This window comes from Narcine bancroftii, chromosome 4 (assembly GCF_036971445.1).
Source record: "Narcine bancroftii isolate sNarBan1 chromosome 4, sNarBan1.hap1, whole genome shotgun sequence".
In the NCBI taxonomy this organism is placed as follows: domain Eukaryota; kingdom Metazoa; phylum Chordata; class Chondrichthyes; order Torpediniformes; family Narcinidae; genus Narcine; species Narcine bancroftii.
Window position 1 is genome coordinate 236,177,695 of NC_091472.1, and position 10,617 is coordinate 236,188,311.

The 10,617-nt window shown below is 37.3% G+C and overlaps 1 protein-coding gene across 18 annotated transcripts in view; it reads left to right on the forward strand.

The window, feature by feature from the left end:
* The window catches only part of LOC138761737 (natural resistance-associated macrophage protein 2-like), a 133,243-nt gene extending 122,834 nt beyond the window's left edge, over positions 1 to 10,409 (forward strand). For 13 of the 18 annotated variants that reach the window (XR_011356477.1, XR_011356470.1, XR_011356474.1 and 10 more), the window contains one exon: positions 9,991 to 10,409. The gene's annotated coding sequence lies outside the window, so the exon portion shown is untranslated. Of the gene's footprint in view, positions 3,450 to 5,173; positions 5,249 to 6,145; positions 6,302 to 9,990 lie in introns of all 18 variants that reach the window. The other 5 variants (XR_011356464.1, XR_011356467.1, XR_011356465.1 and 2 more) reach the window with 4 other exon arrangements.
* Positions 10,410 to 10,617: the final 208 nt, after the last annotated feature.

The window sequence follows — 10,617 nt, forward strand, 5'->3', positions numbered from 1 at the left end:
GTGGCTGCAGGGGAAAATTGGTTGGTTGGGGTTGGGTGTTGGGTTTTTCCTCCTTTGCCTTTTGTCAGTGAGGTGGGCTCTGCGGTCTTCTTCAAAGGAGGTTGCTGCCCGCCGAACTGTGAGGCGCCAAGATGCACGGTTTGAGGTGATATCAGCCCACTGGCGGTGATCAATGTGGCAGGCACCAAGAGATTTCTTTAGGCAGTCCTTGTACCTTTTCTTTGGTCCACCTCTGTCACGGTGGCCAGTGGAGAGCTCACCATATAACACGACCTTGGGAAGGCGATGGTCCTCCATTCTGGAGACGTGACCCACCCAGCGCAGCTGGATCTTCAGCAGCGTGGACTCGATGCTGTCGACCTCTGTTTTTAGGTAAACAAGAACCCATCAGTGACCTTTCAGTGACCACTCTTCAAAACCCTTGCAAAAAGGTATCAGGAGACAGTATACAGTATGTCTCTTGCTGTTGCATTAAAGACAATAGTCCATTCTTCCACAACTTCAGTTCAATTAACACCCATTTGTGAAATCTCCATAGGCATTCTTCACAATTTCTGCAAAGTCACTGTGGATATGAATTCTCCAGTATTTCAAATAAGATCTATTTTTAAAGGGTGTGTATGTAACCTACTCTAACTTTTACCAATTTATCTCCCTAAAGTATTTCTATATATCTGTCAAAAGTTCATTACATCTTATAAGTGAGAATGGAAAGGGTTGAGGATTAAATTATTACCAGGGGCAGTCGGGGAGGTCAAACTTGAAGTCCCCCCCCTTTTATTTGACAAGCAATGTGCAAAGGAGAGACACTTACGTCCACTGATTTGATTCCTGCAGCTACATTGGTTGTTCCATTGGTGATCCCAGTCTCCCAGTTTGAAACTCCTTTGATATGATCGTGAAGTCATCAGCACACTAGGCCCCTTCAGAAGCCCTGCTCGCCATTGACACCCTTGTAGATCCTGGTCCTGATCTCTGGTTCCCATAAACTGCCTAGCCCAGTGTGGGCACTTCACCCTCTGAGCCCCTCGTTGGTCTGCTGCCATGGTCTTCTACCCTGTCAGGTCCTCTCCCACGGCTTCTCCTTCTCACTGGCTGATGTTCTGGTGTTCTGTACTGGTCGGCCGATCTCTCATGGTCTACTAACGAATGTGGGCACTGCCAACTTGGGCATAGGTCTCCATGAATTCACCAATGTTTATAAAAGCCCATTCCCGATCCTTCTAAAGGGTGATTAAAACCTATCCAAGATTGTTGGGGTAACACCTGGGCAGTAGGACCTGAGAGAAGCATGATGTTTCCACTCCCTGCTCTCCCAGACTGCACCAGTGATAGTGTTGATGTTAGAGCAGCACCAAGATTTTTTGTTTCATCTTGTGTCTCCTTTTTATCTAAAGCTCACCAGTCTTAGTAATATTTTCATGAGTTGTTCCTGCACTGTTTTCCTACAGCTGGGTGACAAGAAATGTTGACAGTCCCACCAAAGCCTTGCCCCATTAGAACAGGACATTCCTGAGTGATTAATGCCATGCGAGACCTTGACACTTCTTCAAGAGTCAGAGAAAAATAAAACATGAGAAAACCACAGCAAAGAAACAGGCCCTTTGGCCCATCATTTCTACACCAAACTATTATTTTGCTTAGTCCCATCGAACTGCACCCACAACATAGCTTCCATATCCCTCTCATTCATGTACCTAACCAATTTTTTTCTGAGATGTCAAAATGGAACCTGCATTTAGCACTTCAGCTGGCAGCAGCTCACTCCACACATCACTGCTCTGTGTGTAGAGAAGTTCCCCCTAATGATCCTTTAAAACATCTTACCATTTGCCCTCAACCCATGTCTTCTCATTCTTGTCCCACCGAACCTCAGTGAAGAAAGTGTGCTTGCATTTACTCTGTCTATACCCCTCATAATTCTATATACGTCCATCAAATTTCTCCTCATTCTCTGACACTCCATGGAATAAAGTCCTAACCTGTATAAACTTTCCTGGTGTGGTGATATGTTTCCTTCATTGTATATAGTTATGATTGACTACTGTATATACGGAGCTGGCCCACCCACTGATGGCTCATACCCTATGGTTCCTCCCCCGTGGTCCTGGGCCATGAAGGTCGAACCACCTCTCCCTTCCCTCTATTCCTATACCTGGATCTGGGTCAACAAGGTTCTTCTATACATTAAAGCCTATCGTTCCCTCAACCTAGTCTTTGTGGTTACTAGTAGTGCACTACACCTGGTAACCGAGTTCTTCAAATCCCATGATTCTATGTATCAATGTGCCTCACCAGTTTCAGGTTCAGGACATATTATTGCTTAGATCTACTGTGAGAACTTGCAGCAGTTGACACATAGACCATCAGTTGTGACCTCAGGACCCAGCTCTTAAAAAGACACAGAAACACAGAGTAGTTATCAAAGAGGGGTGCAACTTTAAGATTCAACTTCAGATGCCACAACTAGAGGAGAAGGTAGAGAGTCTAGGTAATGGTTTAAAAAATAACGACCTCCATGAGTCAGCTTGCAGGGACAAAGTTGTGTGACTAGTAAAATGGTGCGAGATCAACTACCTAAGCATTATTGTTTTCAAGAGAAAGGAGATGATTGCAGACTTCAGGAGGATGAAGGTTGACCATTCTCTACTGCACGTCAATGTTTCTGTCATGGAGAGAGTGGAGAGCATAAAATACCCTGGTGTGAGGGGAGATGGGGTTGCGGCTGTGCAGAAGATCTCAGCTAATGTGTTTTGAAAGAGGTCTCCATAAAAAGTATCAAAAGGACAGTTTAAAAGGTAAAAAAGCAGAATTTCATTGTCAAAAATGGATAAACCTAATGTGAAACAACCAAGGCAACCAAAAACAAAAACTGAAGAAGCAACAGCTCAGCCAGGAACATGAGATGACAGCCCGATGAGGAGGAGCGGCTCAGGAGGGGCCTAAGGACCAGCTGAACTAAGCAGAGCTGTGGACGGGGGGGGGGGGAGGGGAAAGAGTCGGCCCAAGATATAGCCAACATCCTGAACAAGATGGAAACTTTGTGCACTCATTACACGAGTGTTGAATTGGCGATAAGGGACATATCGGAAAAGATATCGGAAATTTAAAAAATCGTGGACTACGGAACAAATGACTCAAGTGGAGGCTGAGCTGGACAAAAGAAAAGACAGGCAAAAGGCTCAAGAAGAAAAAGCAAAAACACAGGACACAGACAGAAAAGGATTGATGGACAAGATCGATCATATGGAAAAGTTCAGCAGACACAACAATGTAAGAATCATTGGACTGAGAGGAGGAATCGAGGGAAAAACCTGGTGAGTTTCTTTGAAACATGGATCCCACAAATGCTGGGATGAAACAAGTTAAACACAAAGTTGCAAATTGAAAGGACTCACAGGACCCTTGGACCCAGAAGAACCAGTGAACAGTGACCACGACCAGTCCTGGTAAGATTTTAAGTTATCGGGAGAGGGATGTGATCTTGGGATCCAGGGATATGAATATTCAAAAAATATCAATGATCCATTAGTGGTGGAAAATGCAAAAGTAATGTTTTTTTCAGGACTTCAGCCCTGTCTTGGTCAAAGAAAAAAAATTGATGAGATAAAGAGACAACTGTGATCCAAAAACTTAAAATATTCAATGATTTACCCAGTGACATTGAGGGTTGATATCCCAGAAGGAAATCAACGAATTTTCAAGAATAAAGAAGTGGAAGAGTTTTTATGAAAGTTGTGAAGAGATTTGAGCTGCTAGATAAGAAGATCAAAAAGACTATTTTGCAGCAGGACTAACTGAAGGATGTATTTTTTTATATGTTGTAGTTTTTTAATATTTTGCCTTTAAAAGAAAAATCATGTAATATACATAGAGAGCTCTGGAAAGAAAGGAAGCTGGTGAGGGAAGTGGCGGGATGGGGACCCCAATTCAATGGGGAAAATTCTGCTGGGAGAGGAGCGGTTTTAAAAGATAGTGCTAAAAGGAGGGGTTGTTCTTCTTCAGAGACAACACTAATATATAAACAAAAGGAAATCAATGACATCTTTAGACAATATTACACAAAATTATACAAATCAGAACTACTGGGAGACGAGAATGAAATGGAAGAATTTTTGTCGAATGTTGAATTTCCAAAACTAGAAGAGAGAAAAGATAGAACCAGACACTCCCTTTAGAAGAAATTGAAAAAACTCTGGGTACCCCACAGGCTAATAAATCACGAGGGGAGGACAGATTTCCACCTGAGTTTTACAGACAATTCAAAAAATTATTAATACCTCAGTTAATGGATATTCTGGACCATGCAGTAGAAACATAGACCCTCTTGGAATCTTCTCACCTGTGATTATTACAATATTATCAAAATGAAATAGGGACACAATAAAAACTTCATCATATAGACCAATATCCCTGTAAAATGCTGATTACAAAATACTAGTGAAAGTGTTGGCTAATAGATTAGGACAATACCTACCAAAACAGATACATACAGATAGGTAGGATTTGTTAAAGGAAGACATTCCTCAAATAGTCTAGGAAGATTATTTAATATAATACACATGGTAAATTTGAACGGAATCCAAGTATTACAGTCTCCCTGGATGTGGAAAAAGCATTTGACTGTTTGGAATGGCAATTTTTATTTAAAACATTGGAAAAATTTGGCATATGCAGAACATTTATAAATTGGTTAAAAACGTTATACCATAAACCGCAAGCTAAAATTATAACGAATAATCAGATGTTGGTGGTGTTCCCCTTCAGTAGATCGAGCAGACAGGGATGCTCCTGTTCCCAGCACTTTTAATTTTATTGATTGAACCATTGGCGGAGATAATAAGAGGGGATCCGATATAAAGGGCTTCAACATTCGACAAAAAGAACACAAAATTAGTCTATTTGCTGACGATGTGTTACTATGTCTATCAGACCCGGCTAAATCTTTGGAAAAAAATTACAAGGAACACTAGAAAAATATGTAAGAATATCTGGTTTTAAAATAAATAGGGAGAAAAGTGAGATAATGCCATTGAAACAGTTTGAAGATGAATGATACCAAAAAGGAAGTAAATTTAAATAGAAGACAGATGGAATAAAATATCTTGGAATAGGAATTGATAACAATTTACAAAATATGTATAAACTAAGTTATGTTCCTCTTTTGGGGAAGATAGAAGAAGACCTGCAGAAATGGAGATGCCTACTGATTACTCTAGTGTGAATGGTTAATTGCATCAAAATGAAGGTAATGTTAAGACTGCAGTATCTTTTTCAATTGCTGCCTATTCCATTACCTAAAAACTTCTTTAAACTACTAAACAATTATATTAAACAGTTCCTATGGAATAATAAGGTACCAAGAATCACACTGGAAACACTGACATGGGACTATAGGCTGGGAGGACTTCCAGATTTTAAAAAATACTACCCAGCTGCATTGGCTAGATTCCTCACAGCCTTCTTTATGGAAGACAGCTCCCCCTCTTGGATTCAGATGGGAATGCTGTCAATGGAGGAGGGGAAAGCAAAGTATTTTATCTATAAATGGAGTGTCAAATCTCTAGAACAAAGTTAGATAATCCCATACTAATACATATGATCAGAACATGGCAAGAAAAAAAAAGTAGGGATATCAATAAAAGCAACACTGTAAAAATGTTATTGCCTATGAACACAGGCAATAGAATATTAAATTTGTGGTCTGATAGAAGTCTAAAGTCTTTGAAGACTGCTACATGGAAGGAACTCGTGTCCTTCAAACAATTAAAACACAAATACGGAGTAGCCAATGGGACCACCTTGTTTTCTCCATATAACCATATAACCGTAAGATTGTTCTTAAGAGAAAAATGCGACTAACTTTGACCACACCTGAAATTAGTGAAACTGAATGAACGGTCTGGATGGGGAATACACTCCAATTTATAACAAAAATATACTATGCTCTCCAGAGCAAAAGTGCAAAACCAGGATTACAGAAGTCAAGGGAAAGATGGGAGTCAGACTTGGGTGTGGTGATTTCAGAAAGAAGCTGGTCAGATAGGTGTAAGGACAACAAGACGTCAATTATAAATGCAAGATATGGAATGGTTCAGTATAATTTTCTACATCAATTATATCTTACCCCACAAAAATTACATAGATCAAAAGCAGAAATATCAGATGTTTTTCAGATGTGGGACTGAGACAGGAATGTGGTCATGCATGAAGGTGAGGCCATTTTGGCAAGACATAACAGAAAAATTAACCAGGATAACAGGAATGGCCTTCACGTGTGACCCAGAGCTCTATCTGCAAGGTACTTTTATGGAAATAAGTGACAAATTGAATAAATATCAAATCACATATATAAAAAATAACACTGGCTGTAGCAAAAAAATGTATTGTGATCACTTGGAAGTCCGACTCCCCTCTACTTATACCACGATGAACTGCAGAAAAGAACAGCTGTATACGTATGGGAAAAAATAATCACATATAATTTAAAGAATAAATATGACACTTTTGTAAAGGTCTGGCAGCTATACCTGGACCACATAGTGGCCCAGAAAAATACCCTGGTGTTCATATCAAGATTGATCTACACCAGACCCACAACACCACTTCATTAGCTAGGAAGACATAGGAGAACCTACAATCTCTGAGGAGGTTGATGAGGCCAAGGCTGCCAGCCTCCATCTTGAATATTTTATTTAAAGTCAACACATTTATAACAATTGATAAAAATCATATCAAATTATTATAAAACTTAATTAAATACTTGTTAATTTATATAAAAGAAAAAACACCATCTAAATCCAAACTAATCCCTCCAAACCCCCAACTAAATAAAAAAACTAAATTACTAAAATATATAATAAACATAATTATATATTGAATTGTATTGCTTCAGAAGATGCTCAAAGATCAAAAAAAATCCCCAAAAAATCATTATTTATTTTTAAGGGAAGACTTCTCCGATCTGGAGGATTCAAAGGAATTATTTATCATTTCAAACCCAATGTTCAAGCATACAGGCTCTAAATCTGTAAAAATACAGAATATTTACCCTTCAAATTATATGTAGTTTTTTCTCATGGAATACAATTTTGAACCTCTGTTTGCCACCTTCCTAATGTCAATGAAACATCTGATTTTCAAGTAGCAGCAATACATTTCCTTGCTATCACCAAAGCTAGTTTGACACATTTCAATTGTAAATCTGATAAAGATAATTTAGGAGATATATTTTCAAAATTTCCCATCAACAATAATTCAGGATTCAATGGAGAAACAACACCTGTAACCTGATGTAAAAACTTACTAATATAAGTCCAAAAAGGTTTAACCTTTGAACAAGACCATGTAGAATGAATAAAAGTTCCAGTATCTTTTCCATATCTAAAACATTGATCTGATGTATTCAATTTCCATCTATTCAATTTCTGAGCTGTAATATATAACTGATGTAAAAATTTATAATGAAGTAATCTATATCTTACGTTAATTGTATTAGACATAACCTCTTTACATACATTTTGCCAAATTTGTTGATCTATTGATATATTTAAATCTTGTTCCCATGTATCTCTTGACTTAAATAACCCTAATTTAGGAGATATATTTTCAAAATTTCCCATCAACAATAATTCAGGATTCAATGGAAAACGACACCTGTAGCCTGTTGTAAAAACTTACTAATACAAGTCCAATTTTTTATTCTTTTATTCATTCTACATGGTCTTGTTCAATGGTTAAACCTTTTTGGACTTATATTAGTAAGTTTTTACAACAGATTACAGGTTTTTTCTTGTAACATTATATATGCTATTGAAATAAATGTTTTAACCATTCCATCAACAACTAACTTTTCTAAATCTGTATGATCTTTTAAAACCATACAAGATCCTAATTTCTCTCTTAAATAAGCTCTTAATTGAAAATATATATATTATAGTACTTAATTTTTAACTGATCAAATGACATCAATCTACCATTTTCATAACAATCCCTTATTTTAGAAATTCCTTTAATATTCCAAATATTTAGAAAGGATAATCTTTTGAAAAAATTATGGGGATTAATTAATGACATTTTTAACGACAAAAGATTTCCATCATTTTCTAACTTAATCAAATGTTTCAATAATGGAGCATCTCCGTCAGTAACCATTAACCTTGGTTCCCATTTATAAATAAATTCCTCAGGTATAATTTCTCCAATCTTATTTAACTCAATTTCCACCCATGATGGTCTGATTTTCCCAAATAATGAAACAAGAAACTTTAATTGTGCTGCTTTATAATAATTCTTAAAATTAGGAAGTTGTAATCCACCTAATTCATATTTCTATGTTAATATTTCTAATGATATTCTTGCCATCTTACCTTCCAGAAATTTTTTTAAACTTGTTTATTTAAATCCTGAAAAAACTTTTGAGGTACAGGGATTGGTAGTTTTAAACAAATATTGCATTCTTGTAAAAATATTCATCTTAATACAATTAATGTTTCCAATTAAAGTTATAGGTAAATTTGTCTACTCTAAAAATCTTCGTTTATTTTCTTGAATAATGGAATATAATTTAATTTACTACCTCCCTCCATTTTACGGGTCATGGTCAAGCCACGAAAACACATGCATATGCCCCAAATCAACTTAACATATTCCCCTGACCCCCCGCGGGGAAAAAAACTTCGATTTAATAACATAATAATTCTTCATCCATCAGAAATTGAAAAAAAGGGGGTGACGCCACCCTTCCTGTATATTAAATTCAATGCAACAAATCAGTTCCTCTGTTACATGAACTTTTAGACAAACTCTGAGCACATTCTTCAGCTTGAACATAATTTGTATAAAAACATATTCTGTTGATATTTTCATCACAAATGTGTAACCTTTATTATACAAAACTTTCTTAACTGGATTAAATTCTCTCCTTTTCTTTAATAAAGTTTGGCTCAAATCTGGATAAAAAAAAGACCTTATCCCCTTCATAGGTCAAAGGTCCATATTCTTTAGCTCTCCTCATCGCCAAACCTAGAAGCCTCTCTCTATCCTGGTAGTTCAAATATCTAACCAGGATAGATTGGGGTCTCTGGTTTGGACCTGGATTTGGTCTCAGAGTTCTATGAGCTCTCTCAATTAAAATCTTATCTTCAAAATGTTCCTTTCCAAATATCTTCGGAATCCATTCTTTACCTTCAGACAATCCCATTATTTTAACATTATTTCTTCTACCATAATTTTCAAGTATATCAACTTTCTCCAACAGTTTTTCATTCATCGAGATCAAATTATCTCTTCAATACGTTGCACTTCCTCTCGAACATCTTCAACCTTATTTTCCATCTTATCCACTCTTTGAGACATATCACCTTTAATGCATCATCCACTTTAACTGTCAAATCTGTTTCAACTTGCTTCAATTCTTCAGACAACAATTTAAAATTATTTTCCAGAGACAAATTAATATTTATTTGAAGTTCATCTTCATTTCCTTCTTCAAAGTCTTTTTCTTGCTTCTAGTCTGCTCTTCTAAATTTGACTTTTTTCTTCACTCCCATATTCTTCTGAAACCTCTTCCACTGGAGACGTATCCCCTTCATGTTCAGATGTTGAAACGTCGGACTGCCCCTTTAAGAGGCCTTGAAATTTTTTTCCCCAACTTTTTTTCTTCTGTACTGTGCATGCACGATGCAGTTTTATTTGTTTTCTCTCTGGCGCCATCTTTACAGGTCGTCACGAAGAAGGCTCCAGAGGAAGGTCCCTCTCCCGGGTCCTCGCTGGTGGATCCAGAATGAACTTCAGTGGCCTGCTTCGTCGCTAAGGAAGGCCCAACCTCTTTTTCCTTCAGATTTTTTTTATTAGGAGTTAATTTAGGTGACTTCTCCTTCTTGGAGGTGACATCTTCTATCTTCAGTTAAACACTTTATATTAACTTTAAAGTGATTTTTATTAAAAAAAAACTTTTCTAAATAAGTACTTTTTAAATTATTCCCACAGGAGTTCCTCATGGCAATCATGTGACGTCCCCCACCAGCCTCCATCTTGAGAACATTTTACAAGAGCATAATTGAGAGTGTCCCGAATGGCAGCATCATTGCATGGTCTGAAGAGCTGTAAGGCATTAGACCAGAAGTCAATTCAGAGGATCATCAAACAACCAAAGAAATCCTTTCCTCGATTAATGACATTTATCAGGATCATTGCTTAAATAGTGCTCAAAGAATTATTGAGGACACTTTCCATTCAGCAGGCTCTATCTTTCATGCACTACCATCAAGAAAGAGTTACAGGAGCATCAAAATCAGGTCTGCCAGGCTGGGAAATTGCTTCTTCCCACGGTTGTGAGATTAATGAACAATATTTTGTAACCAAGTAAATCAATTCAAATTATTTATATTAAATTATATCTGTATGTATTTTTGTGATTACTATGTGCTTTTGTGTATATTCATGTGTACACCATTGGCCAGAGATACATTGTTTCATCTGGTTGTATATGTGCAGTCACCTGATAATAAACTTCAGACATGTTCTCAGTGCAAGGTGGCCAAGGAGACATCAACCATGCACCGTTGTCAGAAGGTTCCCAGGGAGGTATCTGTGAACATCTTTTGGGAAGCCCAC